At 42.5% G+C, this 16,617-nt stretch overlaps 1 protein-coding gene across 7 annotated transcripts in view; it reads right to left on the reverse strand.

The window, feature by feature from the left end:
* PAPLN (papilin, proteoglycan like sulfated glycoprotein) overlaps nucleotides 1-16,617 on the reverse strand; it is a 330,912-nt gene that overhangs the window by 202,360 nt on the left and 111,935 nt on the right. The gene's annotated exons all lie outside the window — the stretch shown is intronic.

Raw genomic sequence — 16,617 nt, forward strand, 5'->3', positions numbered from 1 at the left:
TATTTGCTTATTTCTTTGTTTGTTTGGTATATGTAGCTCAAACTTCATCCAGGAGGGTTTCAAAGTGCTGTACAAAAGGCACGTGTGAAAACCAGGACAGGAATAAACATGGGGCCTGATTCCCTAAGGTAAGCTTACACTTTTGTGTAAATTTACTGTTTTTCGGTATTCACAAACTACAATTTAATAGCACGTTTACGACTGCAGAAAAGAACTCTGCACATAAAAAGATAGGACAGGCCTTATAAAAGTGTAAGTTTACCTTTGTGAATCAGGCCCCAAGTATTGACTGGAGAACATAACAAAGCAAAATATTATCTAGAGTTTTACAGAGGGTTTTAGTATAGAAGTATGTAGGTAGGAAATGGTACATTGAATTGGTTACAGTGTTTGAGTTTCACACAGGATTACCATATAAAGGCAGGTGAAGTCTGTAAAGGCGCTTTAACAAGTGAGGTGTGACAAAAAATATAATTTAACAGTTTGAAGTATGTCTAAGGTTAGCAGGGAAAACAATAAAAGAGATCATCAACAATATCAGCAACAGCACAAGATGAGACGAATAGATGAGATGAACAGTGAGATGAGATGAATAGGCACGGAGTGGGATGGAACCTGGATTGCAAATGATTAAGGTACAAGAGAAAAATCACCAGAATGAGTATGTAGAAAAATAATGCAGCAATTTGCAGAAGGCACCCTTGGCCGTAAAAGTAGGGCTTACGAGGAACAGACAACTGGATTGCATTTAATGAAAGCGCTAGTACAAAATCCACAGGAACAAATCTGTAAATGCATTATTGAGGGATTGTGCGTAAGGCACTATTGTCATACAAACGAGTTTTAGGGGCATAAGAGGACTCAGTAGTTGACAGAGGGCTAACCAAATAGCGGTGGTGGAAACAGCAGAAGCAGAAATTAATTGTGAGGGTAAATGATAGGTAAAAATAGCAAAGTAGAAGTGATCTAACTAAACACAAAGATCACCTACAAGGTGATTCAGGGCCTGATTTAGAGGTTGGCAGATGGGTTACCCCATCACAAATGTGACGGATATCCCATCCACTGTATCTCAGTCTCCATAGGCTATCATGGGATCATAATACAACAGGTTTTAACTGAATACCGCCCTCCGTCAAACTCTACATCGGGCTCTTAGACAGGCATGGGTAAGTGTTCTTGAAGTAGCAGGTTTTTCAGGACAGATTTAAAGTTAGGGCATTTTAATGCAGGGAGGGATGGCATTCGATACTCTCGGGTTATTGTCAGAAAAGGATCATTGTAGTGTGGACTATCTCCTGACGCGAGGATTGCAGAGAGAGGTGTTGAATTGGAAAGAGATTTTATGTCTTTGTTGTGGAGAAAGCAAGAGCCACCAGAAAAGCAATCTGGGCAAGGAACTTTGGAGTCTGGTAGGTCAAGTCTTTGAATGTAAGACAGGCAATCCTCATGGTACAGTGTGCCTTGATCGGGAGTCATTCAAGGCAGACAACTTCAGGCTGATGTGTTCCCATGTTTTGTGTTAGCAAGGACCATGTAGGAACCTGTCAGAATGATGAAGCACTGCTGGGTGGGCTAGTCTGTTTCTTGGTAGGCCAATGAAGAGTGAAGACCCATAGGTAACCTGGGTCTCCACTGCAGCTTCAGCTCCTGGAAAGACCGAGAGTGCTTAAGATTATTACATTTCTGGGTCGAGAATCTGGGAGTTTTTGCCACGGTTTGTGTGTGACTTTTAAGATTGAGATTGGAATCAAGAAGAATCCCAGACGTTTAGCAGATGGGCCCTTGTGGAGTGATGTTGGTCAATTTAAGTATGCGAGGCAGAGAAGGTCAGTAGCAAGCACTGTGAGGTGCAAGAAAGCAAAATTCAGTCACCGTGGTGCCACTGCAGATGATTAGCATCAGTGGAGGAACTGGAATTTAGCTCAGTCTTGATGATGCTTGCAGGGCATGGTCATCTGGGGGAAAGGGGTTGGGTTTTCCTGTCGGTGTCCTTCCCCGCTTCCCTACCCTCCTGCCCTCCATTGTCCATGTCCTTGCCCCTGCCACGCTCCCCATGCCCTCCATTGTTCATGTGCCTATCCAAGTCCTTCTCGACAACTATTTGTTGTCTATTTGCTTCTGCACCCACTCTGGCCAACATACTTCTCAACTGTGTTGCCACGTCTCCCAACTAAATTCTTTGTTTTTTTTCCAAAAAACGCGGAGTAAGTTGGAAGATGATACAACAAGGAGTAGGGAGGGCGTTCAAAAAGGATGAAGGTGGGGAATATCACAGGCGATAGGGTAGGGGGAGTGTGCAGCTAAAAATAATAATAGAGAATAATCTGTGACATGGCCAAAACTAATGTGCTTTATCTTTAATAATAACATAGTGCATTAGCGCAGGCAGCATCATAGCACTTTTTAAATATTATTTTTTAGACCTGCTGCACAGGTGTGTGAGAGAGCTATTGGCTTTGCCAATACTTGTTTCTCGTTAGAGGTAGAATAAAGGAGAGGATGTGATTTGGCAAGGGGGTTAGACGGTACGGTGTTGGAATTTGGAGACGTTTAGATGGTAGGGTATTGGGGTGAGGGTGGCTGGGTATGTTATAATCATCAAGGGCAGAGATGGAGGGTAGGGCATAGCTGCAGAACATGTGCCTATGAGCAGGCGGGGAGAGATGGCACTGTAGTGGCAGGGGAGTAGTGAGGAGGAAGGGTTGCTGGAGGGATAACAACATTGAACATCTCTTGCGGTCTAGTTGGAGGAACACTTTCCGTAGTCCTTAAGGGCCAACATGGGCCAGAAGAAGTGAGAGGGGAAGCAGGGACAGATTCTGATGATGATACTAAGGATGGATTGGGGCAGTGAGCTAGGGGAACAGAATTAAAATGTTCAGAAAAGGAGGAGGGGAAAGATGGAGGTGAAGGCAGAGAGGCAGAGGAAGGTGGAAGGGTAGCAATCAGTGAACTCTCAGGAAGGCCAACATCAGGCAAGGTGCCAGAAATGGAGGGGTGGTGCAAGGGAGCACAAGGGGTGGGGAAAGCAGGGCTGGTGAGACTACCAAATGGAAAAAGGGAGGATGGGAAGGTAGATGGAGAGGCGGGTACCAGGGAACCCAGGGAGCCAGAGAGAGGTGGGTTGGGAGTATCGGAAGGAAGGGGAATTCTGTGGTGGGAGATGAGAGAGTACAAAGTTTAGGTATTCTGTGTGGAAGTGAGTGTTTCTGAGGTCAGAAGAAATGATGGAGAAAATGTGAAAATTGATGCCAAATGGACTGTAGCATATTTTTTGAGTTATTGTAGATATTCACGTATAGTTCGCATTTTTGGTTTCGGGAACCAGAAAGAACCAATTTCTTGCTATGGGGAATCTTGTAAGATCAATTCCCATGTGATCGACAGTGTTGTAAGAGTAGAAGGTGTGGTCGGTTTTAATTACTATAATTAATTACTATATTGTTTTACCGATTATATTTATCTGCAAAGGGACTTCAGGGCTGGAAGTGAGACCCCGGTTCTTTTTTGAGCACCAGCCAAGCCTTTTAAAAGTCTCAAATTGTCACTTTTGATCTATCTCTCTTCACTTTACATGCCTGGATAAATGCTAAATAAACCCCATCAATTTCATTCAAGGTTTCTATTTGATGTAATTACTTTTCATATCGTGCAGGCACGTGTAGCCTGGCAAATCTACCTAAATCAGAGGATTGATGCAGGAGTCCCACACTACATTCTACAATCAATTCCATAAGCATTCAAACAAAATAGACACATGTTAAGCCCTCAATGGCTTTAGCATGATAAGTGCTAAAACTTTGCACTTCAATTATAGTTTCAGTTGACACAGAATTGTGTTTAGGCAAAATGGACATTTGAATGTGGCTGAAACTGGAGATGTGTTTGGCAGAGATGACCAAGTCAGCGACTCTTGAACAAGTATTTTAAGATCAAGTGGGAGGAAGAGATGAATGAGGGGTCTGATGGGGTGGTGGGACTTCAAATGGTTACCTGTGGCTTTTATCTTTTGTTTTTAGCTGGTGTTTGCGAGCATGTATTATTTTTGATGCAATTATCTGTGGTAAGGTTAAGTATTACTATTTGACTACCACTGTTGATGGCAAGAATGATGACGTGTTTTTTCTTTCCTTTTCTGTACATCCATCTATCAGAAATATTTAATTACACATCAAAGCATGTGCATTACATTAATAATTTAAAAATAAATTATGATGTGCAATCCACTGTACACATCCGATGGGAATAACCTACAGCTAATTAATAACCACCTATATCCATTGTTATATTGTTTACATTTTGTTTATACATCACAAAAACATAGAAAATTGCACCCACATCTACACAAACATATGCATAAAAAATCATGAGTAAATTCGGTTAACACTTCAAGTTGTTCTGGAGTCTGAAATGTCAACAGTCAAAAGATGACCTGGGAGGACCCTAATTCAATGCAACTATACATTTTTTAAACAATCTTTTTATTGAACCTTCTAGGCTGCAGGAGGTTATGAAACAGTGATAGTGAATTAGCAGCCACTGACTACCAAAAATAGCAAAGCTAAAGCCATTCTTTATTTCAAAAGACCCGAGGTCCGACATGCTGCAGTTGGCAGCCCACAGGAGTTGCAAACAGCAGCATATATAGTGAAGTACAAAATGAGTAAAAGATCAGAAAATAGCTTCTTTTGGTCAATGACCTTCCTCACTAGAAGAGAAGTACATTTAAAAAATACATTTAAGCTGAGAATTCTAAATTTTCTCATCAACAAAGTACTGAGCCAGTCATTATAAACTTCACACTAGAAACCACAAATTCGAATTTATCAACATTTCTTGAACTATTTAGAGTGGAACATCAATAATCACTATGAGAATACGAAACCTGAACGCAAATCCTATAGCTATTATATGCAACTAGTGCTAAACGAAAACTTTTCACTTTCAATTAAGAGGTTATTGAGCCAACAGATCAACAGTGTTACATCACTTGACAATGTGGAGGGACAGAGTGTTGGCGTTATAAATGTACATATCTCGTGGTAGCATACTATTTGTGTGTGGACGGGCGCTTACCCTCTTGGGTTACTTTCTCTGGGGGTGGCCTACCCCAAAGTGCCTACCTGTCTGACTACTCTCTATGATTGTATTTCTGCAGTCTTTCTACAACTCACTCCTAGATCACAACCCCCTTCTTCGAAACCATATGCCGACAGCCGAACATCTCCTCCCGACTATCCGTTCTTCCAACCACGACTGCATGAAATAACATGAACTCAAATAACCCACCACTGATGATCACATCTAACTCCTAGCAGCTGAATCAACTGCAAAAGAAATTGGAGTGAATGTGTGGAATGGTTTCCATAATAGTCAAGTAACCAATAATAACTGATACTAACCAATACACAGCAATAACTACAAACAGTGGATTAACTACTGACTTTGGATTCCAGAATATCATGATACCGCCTTTAAATTGCTTCATCACCTCGTCAGGGTAGCATCCACCTTTTAAATGCAATTACAATACAATGTAAAGGTCCAACTACCGCCAACACCAAACAAAACATTACAGTACGATTCCCACCTTTATATGACCCTGTGCAAGTCCAACCATCACCTCTATCAAACACAATATTACAAACAGATGCCTAAAATGTTGGTCTGTTAGGACAACCCTCACCTCTACCAAACAAAACATTCCACACCCAAGATAATGGGTACCATCTAGCTTGATTTCCGTATCCAAAAACAGTTATAAAAATGGAATCCTAAACACTACAGAAACTGATGAACATTAACAACAAAAAATGTCAAAATGTGGTGCTGATAAATCTGTTCTCGATAGCCAAATAATGGGTCATAAACCGATGACAAGTTGATGTGGTGGCTTAATCAGCATTAGTACTAAATACAGCTTACCAAATTCAAAATGGCAGACAAGGTCCAGTCCACTTTCAACATGTGAACATTGTTATGCCAAGAAATGACATAGCGTTGCCGGAGTTCATCCAGTACATGTTGCCAAACTAGCCAGTTAGAAATTGCAATATCAGGCAGGATATTAAGCACCATAAGACAGGGTAACGCACAGAAAATATTATTCGGAGACTGCATAAGAAGAAATACAGTTCAGTGGCTGGACTATTGGGCCAATACCGTGCTTTGCCTCTGTTTTTTCCTTGCCATTGTTTATCCTTTTCAGTCATTCTTGTGAGTTTAAGCTATACCTTCAAGGCACAGTCATTCAAAGCCAGTAGTGCCTTTTCTTGGCAGAAGCAAGAAACATTTTTAGGTCAAGTATTATACAAGACCTTTTAGTTTTAGTAATATTTTAGGTATAATAGTCTTAGTTATAGGAACTTTTAGAAGTCTACTTCATCCATTGGCAATACAAAAGGATGATGGACGGAGTGCTGAAACTTTTCAAACACTCACTCCCAGTCACAGATCTGGGTTAAATCCATCATTCTTTTACTCACCATGCCACCCCAGTTTGGTCCCAGCCATATGCAAATCAGTCTTGACCCTGTTCCCCATGGGAACAATCCAGCCTGAACTGCCAGGCCAGGTCCTCCCTGGACAGGAAAAAAGCATCCTGGGACCCTTCATCAGACAGGCTAGCTTGAATCCCGTGGCATAGTGAGCACAGGACCCACATCTGGGCAAACCCTTCCCACATACAGTGACTTTAGCAACACAAAAGGATGATGGCGGGTTGTTGAAACTTTTCAAACACTCACAGCCCAGTCACAGATTTGGGTTCATCCATTTAGTCTGTTGTTGTGTCATTCATGTTTTTGTTCCTCCCAGGAGGCAATTGGCCAACGGTCAGCCCACTTCTGCCACTAGTTCTGTGTGAGTGACCACGTTGTACTGAAGCACAGCGCCATCACTCACACAGAAATTAGTCCCCTTCAGTGCCATGGTCTTGGGATCAAAGTGTCCTCTTGAAATAAAATGTCTAATACATTTTACTCTTTATTTTACACTTTTCAAGGGACCGGCAGCTCCCTAGAAACTACTAGCAGGCCATTGAAGCATTTTGCAATGCGCATGAATTGTGGGCCATCTTTGAATGGGCTTTAAAATCTTTGAAACATGGCCGCCTAGGTGTGTGCATGCCCAAGTATACACACGCAAAACCAAAGATGGCAACCCAAGCATATGCACGTGTAAGTACTCGTCTTTCTGTTACTTTTGCGAAACTTTGTGGCAAAACTATTTCACCCCAAAACAAGCATTGGTAAAGCCAAAAGATCTGCAGACAAAACCAGCCTGGCCTATTGGATTTACTACTGCTTGAGTCTCATCTGGAATGTGCGAGAGTTTTAAGATTATTTATATAAAAATGGCTAAATTATCAGTTTGTTTTTGAAAAGTTCCATAACAAGAAGACTGCAGGATATGGTACAGCCAGTGACATGCCACAAGGAGCACGACAGTCGCTTAACTGTACTTATCTGGTCAAAACGGTGTAGTTAATGTGTATACTGTAGCTACTTTACAAAGCCATTGCCACTTAAAAAGGTTGACATGTGCCCTCCAACCCAACTGACCGCCCCCTCGGTTGCCCCCTCCTTCACCCCGAGTGCTTTGGTTCTTTTGTCTCAAAAGAAATCCAAACCAAAAGGAACTCTATCAAGTTTGACATCAAAGTCAGATTATTAAATGCCAGAGTCTATTCAGTTTGCGGTGTCTGCTGTATAATCCCTTTTTTGCTACGAGCAGCAGCAAACTCTGCTTGGAGTGAGTTTCTATTTGTTTTTGTGGTTTTATTTTTAATTGGCTGCCGTTCATGTGCCTTTGTGTGTAAGAAGGATGAAAACAGAAGGGACACAAAAGGTCTGTGATCAGGGAGCGGTAATGAGGACCGTGCTCTGAACCCTTGACATTAACTGGATTTAAATTACTCAGCCAGTGCCCTGGAGCTGCTTCTGGGAACAGGAAATGGGATGTAAGAAGTGTTAACCATCTCCACCCGCTTCCCTCTTACCTACAGGTCGGGTCAGGGGTCAAGCTGTCAAGAAACAAGAGGAGGCTCTTATAGGGGAGCACAGAACACACGCAGAGCTCCTGGTCACTGATCCCCCCGCAGTGGTCTTCCAGGCTGTGTACAAAGAGAGGGCGGAAGTCGATGCACTACTTGGGTCGAGAACGTCTTTCAAAGCCTCGGTTCTGCTAATTCCCAAGGCCCTAAGGCCTAAACCACAACATTAAAGAAACTTGCAAAAGAGACAGTTTCTTTATGTAGTTGCATTTTGAAGTCATGGTGCTTTTTTTTTTACACAATTACATCAGCACAACTAACAACTCCACAAAGCCACCACCTGCAGCTTTCTCTTCACAACTTCATCAACCATTGTGTTGAGTTCCAACAAGTCACTGCTCTCCTCCGGCCCCAGCACCAGGATTTCCTGGCTTGGAGGCACCATCCACAAACAAGACCACCAACTTGAGGGTCGGGTGTGTGCTGGTGGTGGCTGGAGGTGGCTGGTGGGTGGCTGGTGGTAGCTGGTGGTGGCGGCTGGAGGTGGCTGGTGGTAGCTAGTGTGGCTGGAGGAGGCTGGTGGTGGCACCGCACTCATTCTTGGGGATCAAGACTTATTTTTCACATTCAGACTTAGAGAGACAGAAAGAGAAAGATATTGAAACAGCAACGAAATGAGAAAGCAGAGATGAAAAAGAATCTGTAAGAGTGAGAAAAAAAAGACAGGAAGTGAAGGGTGGTGGAGAAACAGGCATGAGGTGGAATCAAGACGAGGCAGCCTAGGAGTTTGGCACACATGGAACTTGCAGTTTTGGAGGAGGGCTCCTAAGAAAAAAGTTTGGGCCCCTCCACTGATACTTTTCATGGATTACGCACTGGGGTTAAGGGGTTGCTTTCGGGCCTCTTCTCCTGTCTGTGCAAGCGGCTCTCACTTGCACAACCAGAGCACACCTGCGGAATAACACAATACCCGCGAAGTATACCAAGCTTTGTACTGTACATATGCACACCTGCACCAGTTACTTTAATGTACTCTCCCAGATGAAAAGCTCTCCTCCTACTCATATGAAGATGAGGGACCGGAGTATGCAGAAGTGGCAAGAATAAAGAATGCATCTGCACCAGCGTGACCAGTTTGACTATTCAAAGAAACCCAGCTCGGCTTCGCCCTGTTGTAAGCCTTGCTATGACAATGGTCTTTTACAAACTATAGGCATATTTATCAAATCTTCGCACAGCACAACACAACAAGCCACTATACTGCGGTACGTGAAAGGAAGAGGACACCGTAGCGGTTGTGCCACTGTCGGGCTGCCAGCACCACCACTTTTTGGCCGCCCGACTGCCTGGTGTTGCTGGCAGTCCCAATCCACCACGGCAGCGCTGCCCTGGGGATTATGACCCTCCCATCTCTGCCAGCATTTACATGGCGGTTGCCCCACCATGTGAAGGCTTGCAGACACAGGGTCCAGGGGGCGCTATGGGGGCCCCTGCACTGCCCATGCATTTGGCATGGGCAGTGCAGGGTGCCCCCAGGGCCAGCCCCATCACGCTTTTCACTGTCTGCTTTGCAGACAGGAAAAAGCAAGAAGGGTGCTGGTGCATCCTAGCCACCCCAACATTGCCGCCGGCTCAATTTTGAGCCGGCGTCAATGTTGTGGGTGTTTTCTCGCTGGGCCAGCGGGCGGAAACCCATTTTCCGCCCACTCACCCTGCGGGAAACTTGTAATGGGGCCCGCAAGAAGGGGGCTGCACTGGCGGTAACCTGACTGCTGGAGAATGGTGGACGGCCTTTTCCGTCTGCTAAACTCTTAATGACTCCCTATGTCTCTGTTTCTATTTTCCTTTAAACTTGAACACATCATAATTTTACATTAGTTTTCAATAGATCTTTTTGATTTGTACCTAACTTTTAAATCACTATTCCATTTTCTTTCTTTGTTTTAATTTTCAAATGAATTGTTCCTTTTTGCTTATACTTAGTGATGTGCCCACAATCAGTCTCTTTCTCTTTCTGTTTCTTTCTCAAAACACCACCCTCTCCTAAATTCAAAAGAGCCTGTCAAAAAACACAAGGCGAAGTACAGAACAATTTAAGAACAAATCATTTTTTTTAAAAGCAATCACCATGAAAAATATTGCAAGTAAGTGAGCACAACAAATGAACGATTAACCAAAATCCCCAAAAGGAACACCAGCAAACACAAAAATAATAGCATCTCTGGATCACCAAACCTGTAAAGGCAATATACGTGCTAACATTACAATCAGGGAGAACATTGCTGACGATGAACTACTGCAATGCAGGCTTCCAGTGATTTGGTAAAGGACCAGATCACATGCGAGAAAAATATTTAAAAAACTAGAACAGTCCTTGACTTGAAGGACTCAGAATGTCCATGAACATCAGAAACCAAAAATAACATCAACAACCTACTGCAAAGGACAAAAGGCCACGTCAGCTTCAAAATTACTTTACCAGATGATGTCAGGCAAGGTGATATGGGCACTTTTATACTAAGACAGCAACCTTCACCAGAGATTGACCAGAGACACACACAGCATGTCACAACCATCTGTTTGCCAGACATCATGGCAATCTCATACTTAATCAAACCTCGTGTGATCTGCAGTGCCACCTTCCACTCCACAACATGAGTCACAGGACCGGACTGGTCACTGTAAGAAGCCCTGGTAAATTCTGTCAGACCAACCCCTATACTGAATAAAGCGAGCACGCCTGGCCATTGCAAGAGGGTTTGGGTGGGTTCTCCCTATACTATTTGTAAAAAATGCAAAAATGTTGCATTTATAATACATTATTCATTATGGCATCTTGTGCAATCATTGAGTGGATAGATGAAGACTGGAGACACAGTTTCAAGGCTCAGTGAATGAATAGATGGGTGGGTGAGGAATGGTGTGATCACGTAATTTAAGAATGGATGACAATGAATAAAGAATTTTACCTACTTGGAGTAAATGATCTCAGTGTACTGAAAAAAGGTGTATGCTGTGAATTCCATTTAGCTCTTGCATTAAAACAACATCCTCCCAATACATTGTCACCACCAATCCTTGTGAAACATGCACAGTTTGGATGTATTGAACATAGTGCGCAGATTCAATGCCTCAAGGGATTAAACATAAAGCATTAAGCTTTGATCTAAAACTGGAGAGAGAAAAAGACAACCTTGTTGTTGCTGAATTTCACAAATTGAAACCAGGAAACCCTGCATCAACCCTTGCTTCCACTTGACCACACTGGGTGGCTCTAGGCAATAACTATTTTTTTACAGTGGCTCTTTTTTTCTTAATTTTCACACAAGAGTGCCTTGAAATACATCAGTTCAGGGTGTGCTCTGCACAAAAACAAAAGACCATACTGGTGCTCCAGCTATAATAGCACCCCGGGCCACTTGTAGGGAACAAAAGACAACTAACTTTCCTCCTGCTTCACCAATGGCATGGTCTTCGCGGCACTGGGTCTGAGGCGGTGGCACAAATGGTTCTATGTTCATGTTTAGAATCTATTTCTTCTACTGATACAATGCAATGGTATAATTTAATGTACTAATAAGAAATGCACTGCAATGGTCGCATTATAAAGAAATATACTGTTTTGAATTTTGAAGAGTCTGTGGTCTCTGCATCTGAATTTATATTCCATATATGACAACACACTTCCAACTATACACCCTACACGGTGTAGTATGCCACCCATGTAGGCAAGTCTTCAGAGCTCCACGTAGGGGTAGGAAGAGCTATTTAAATGTTGCAATACACTACAATACAATATATTGGTTGACTCGTCTCATACTCAGGCTCTGAGCACGAAGCAGCAGCAGACTTGTCACCTCCCTACCCCTCTTCCAACACATTCCCTACCCCTGAGGCCAGTAAGATCCCTGAATGGAGAGGTCAGTGCTGCTCTTTGCAATGCTGCAGGAGGGTGGAACCAAACAAGGGCAAAAACAACTGGTTTTAAAGTGAGTGTGATATGAATAGGTACACTTTAAAACTATTTGCTTTACATTATCTGTTTTTAAAGCATCAAAGCACTGAAGGCAGGAAGCCTGGCCAGCTCCCCAGCAACAAAACCAGCCCTCCCAGCAGTGCCCGACAGGGCCAGGCTGGGCTTGGTGATTCATCCGACAGCAAGGTCTAAGGGACCACTCCTAGCACACAGGACATTAATAGTATGTACCACTCATGGCAGTCCACCCACAGTCTGAAGGTGCGTGGCATCTCTCATCTTCCCCAGCATTCCTAGACTCCTACTTTGTACTGAAGGGTGTACTATCCTGTGTGTCCCCTTCCCCTGTATGTCTGGACTGGTATCCTTTGTTGTTAAGGACCTGCATGTAAATGCCGCAAGACTCTGGTAGCTGAAGCAATTATGACAAGGGAGGAAACCTGTTGTGAGAAGAAGGATAGCCCTGTCTCCACTGAGGACTAGATGTGGGCCACCAGAAAGTGGTGTCAGGGCAGGCTACTGCGCAGAAGAGAAAGGAGCCCAGTGAGACGGTGGGCAAGGCCTGGTCACCACTGAGGACTAGTTTTCGCCCACCAGAAAGTGGTGTCAGGGCAGGCTACTGGGCAGAATAGAAAGGAGCCCAGTGAGACGGTGGGGAAGGCCTGGTCACCACTGAGGACTAGTTTTCGCCCACCAGAAAGTGGTGTCAGGGCAGGCTACTGGGCAGAATAGAAAGGAGCCCAGTGAGACGGTGGGGAAGGCCTGGTCACCACTGAGGACTAGTTTTCGCCCACCAGAAAGTGGTGTCAGGGCAGGCTACTGGGCAGAATAGAAAGGAGCCCAGTTAGACAGTGGGCAAGGCCTGGCCCGGCCTAGGAGCCAGCTGAGGGGAGTTATAAACTGAGGTGTTATGTCACAGTTTACAGTCCTAAACTTGAGGAGAATGCTGTGGAGACCATCTTTTAAAAGCAGTGTTGAGGAGACAGTCTTTTGCATACAGTTAATCTCCTTTGCAGTAAGCATCACTATGAAATGACCAATGGGGCTTCAGGTAGTAATATATTCGATGGTGGTATAAGAAGTGCTGGTCAGTGTGCAGTGCAATTTCTCAATTAAGCTGACAGCTCCACATGAATTCAAATGTCACACGTGTTGGATTCATACATTTTATTGGCTATTGTATCATTAAACAATAAATATCTACTATGTATATCTTTAAAATTAATATTTATTTATATTGTAACTATTGTAAATAATTGAATTAAATTCATGTACTATGTATATCTTTAAAATTAATATTTATTTATATTTTAACTATTGTAAATAATTTAATTTAATTTATTATTATTTCCAACAAGGTTTTATTTGAACATTTTAACTCCCTGCCTCAGTTATTTTCCAAGGTAGTGTGTTGCAGTATCAGTGGTAGGCCGGGTGTAGTGCTGGGCTTACTACAAAAGTGTAAGTTACTACAAAAGTGCAGTTTGTGAATACTGAAAAGTGGTAAACTTACTCAAAAGTGTAAACTTACTTAAAAGTGCAATTTGTGAATCAGGCATAAAGTGCGCCCTGTACATTTGAGTTTAAAAAAACACATTTAGAAAACTAATGTATGGATGGAATTATTGAAACAACTGACTTTTCTGAGCGGATGGATCTCAGCAATCAAAATAGCGCTTAAAAGATCAAAGAAGATATGTCTCTGTGATGACATCCGCTCAAGGAACAGAAATATAGTAGTGGACTTCCATTTGCTCTCAAATATACGTGAACTTTTAGCAATGATTGGTAAAGCATCAGTATTTTCAACAATCAAGCTTAAATCCTCATGTCATCAAATTACTTCATCTGAGGATTCATGTGACTTAATAACATTCATCACACACTTGACTCCTACAGATACCTGAGATTACCATTTGGCCTGGTCTTTGCAGCCTGTGACTTCCAGAAACTGATGGATCATCTTTTCAAGGGTATAAACGGAGTCCAACGTTTTCAGGATGACAAAGATTTTAGGTAATGACAAACACAATGTCACACTAAACAAGTATGTACAAATTTAAAAGGAACAAAATATGACAGTCAGCAAAGAAAATGTTAAATTCAATAGAATGGAGGAAGAGTACTAAAGCCACCCCAGAACAGAGCACAGAATTATACCTCGGAGTAAGGTTGTGGAGGCTTTTAAATGTGTTGAGAAGCCACAAAACACAGATGCACTGAGATCATTTTTAGAATTAAGGGAGTGTGATGCAAGCCCAAGCCATTGAAGCTATTGAAAGGTTAATTAGAGATGCATCAACGTTGAAGCCATTTGATGGTGATGATAAATGTGTTGTGAATGTGGATGCCACCTCAATTGGTTTAGGAGCTTTTATTGAGTAATGGGGAGTGGACAAAGTACAAGTAAAGCATCTTCATGTTTAGTCACATTGTTATCTAGGTTGCAAGAGTGCAATTTTCAAAGTAAATACACACAAGGGGAAAACAATACCAGAGCTGATTGTCTCTCCGGGGTTCCATTAAAGGGATCAAATGAAGATATTGAGAATGATGAGCAGGCAGTAGTGTTTTGTAGCCGCAATAGATCCAGTGGCTAGTTACAAGGAGGTGATAAGTTAAAGTGAATGGAGAACAGTTTACAAAAAAAAAGAAAAAAGTATAAAAGATATACAAAAATTTCTAAACAATAGATGTCCATATGATAAAAAACTGGATGCAATTTTAAGGAGTTTTGTTCAGGTGGCACTAGGTCTCAGTGTAGAAGCGTGATATTTGGGAAGGAATGGTTTATTTATCCCCTACTTGTGCTAAAAAAGCTTATCTATTTATCACACAAAGGACATTTAGGTTCTACTTCTACAAAAAAATAGACTTTAAAAGCATTATTGGTGGCCATTAATGGGTGGGTGGATGGGTTTATTTGTGAATAAATGCAAATAAATGCCTTCTTTCTGAAACAAACATTGGAAAACATCCAATGAACCAATGAGGATAACTCAAGTTCCAAACAGACCACAGTAGTGAGTCTCAAGAGGCTTTGTGAGGCCACAGAATTTATTAAGGCTGACATGAGATTTTTGGTGATGCTAACATATGTTTCAAAACGGGTGCATTATTTAGTCATTCAGAACCTGACTCCTGATGCAGTTATTGACATTTTGGAAAAATGCGTTTAGCACTGAAGGAGTTCCTGTGATGCGAGGTATTGTTATATATATTTATCAGCAAATTGTATTGTAGAACACACCAACAGATTTTTTAAAGAAGATATACAGACAGCTTTGATGACCATAATGGATGTTAGAAAATGCATATGCAATAAGGTAAGGAGTTACCGCACAATACCACACACGGTAACAGGGATTGCACCTTTCAAGTTGTTCAGGGGAAGGAGTGCTCAAGCACTACTGGCCTCTTGCTGGTTCAATACTTCAAGTAGAAAATGATGATCTTGTGAGAAAACTCATGTTGAATATCAAGATCAGTTATAAACAATATCAGGATTTTGGTAGGAGATCGGAAGAAAAAATATTGAGTTTGAAGACTGGGTGTTGGTTCGTAAATCTGGCAAAATTTCCAAAGGGGAATTATGATTTTCTAAACCATCAAGGGTTAAAACAATTGAATAGTGATGTTTTGCTCAAAGATAAAGGATGCTGGCATAAAATGCCAGGGGTAGTTCTCAAGAAAGGACAAGAGAACATCTTGAATGATCATGATAATAAAGATGTTCCATTTTGGGTCGATTTCTAATTGGCAGAAGGAAGCAACAGAGTGGAAAGGAGTGTTGTCGTAGGTAAAGGTGAGTGTGCAGAGTAATAGAAATTGCACTTGAAAATAATGACAATGCATAAGAGTTAAGGGGGGGATCAGTGTGGTGGGACAGTGTCCTGGAAACGGTATCCAGTGCAGAGCAGATTGTTGCCAGGCTGGGGGAATATGTCATGCTAACCCTGTGCCATACGATTGGGCTGGGCAAAGGCAAGGATGATCTTGTGCCCACAGCTCCTCTGCACTTGATTTTACTGGCTAGGTTTTCCAGCCTCTAAAGATAAACCAGTTGCTCTGGTACATCCAAGTGCAGGACCACCGGATGTCTCCTGAGTGGGTGAATCAGAGTACCACCCGGGATACCACTTTGCATGATTCATAAGAAGTTCCTAAGTCTATGCTTGATGGCTTAGACTTTCTTTCAACTTGAGGAGATTTGGGGTGAAATTCATTTTTCCCAATCACATACCAACACCATGCATGTTTAAATTATTTAAAAAAATAATAACATTTGAGAGTGTGGCTAAGCCAAGCACGGAGAAGGATGGAGCAGTGTAGAGCTTCACTTGATATTGCCTCAAAGCGTCACAAAAGCACCCCTCTTTGTGAGGCAATAGCTTCACATCATTTGGGAATCGTCCGCAGGAACCACCAGTATTTAGAGGCAGGGAGTTGCGAGCTCTTCAGCGGAGGGCCACGGACAACCGGCAGCCATTACAATTCTCAGGCACAGGGGAGAGAGAGCCCATAGTCCGACCTCAAGGTTGGTCCCCAACACTGTCTAGACAAGGACTCTACCTCACACACTCTGCATCCCTAAGGCCTGACCTCCCTCACAGAGTCATTATGGTCAAAGGCGAACAATCTAGAG

The sequence above is a fragment of the Pleurodeles waltl genome, chromosome 9 (genome assembly GCF_031143425.1).
Source record: "Pleurodeles waltl isolate 20211129_DDA chromosome 9, aPleWal1.hap1.20221129, whole genome shotgun sequence".
NCBI classification, from domain to species: Eukaryota; Metazoa; Chordata; class Amphibia; order Caudata; family Salamandridae; genus Pleurodeles; species Pleurodeles waltl.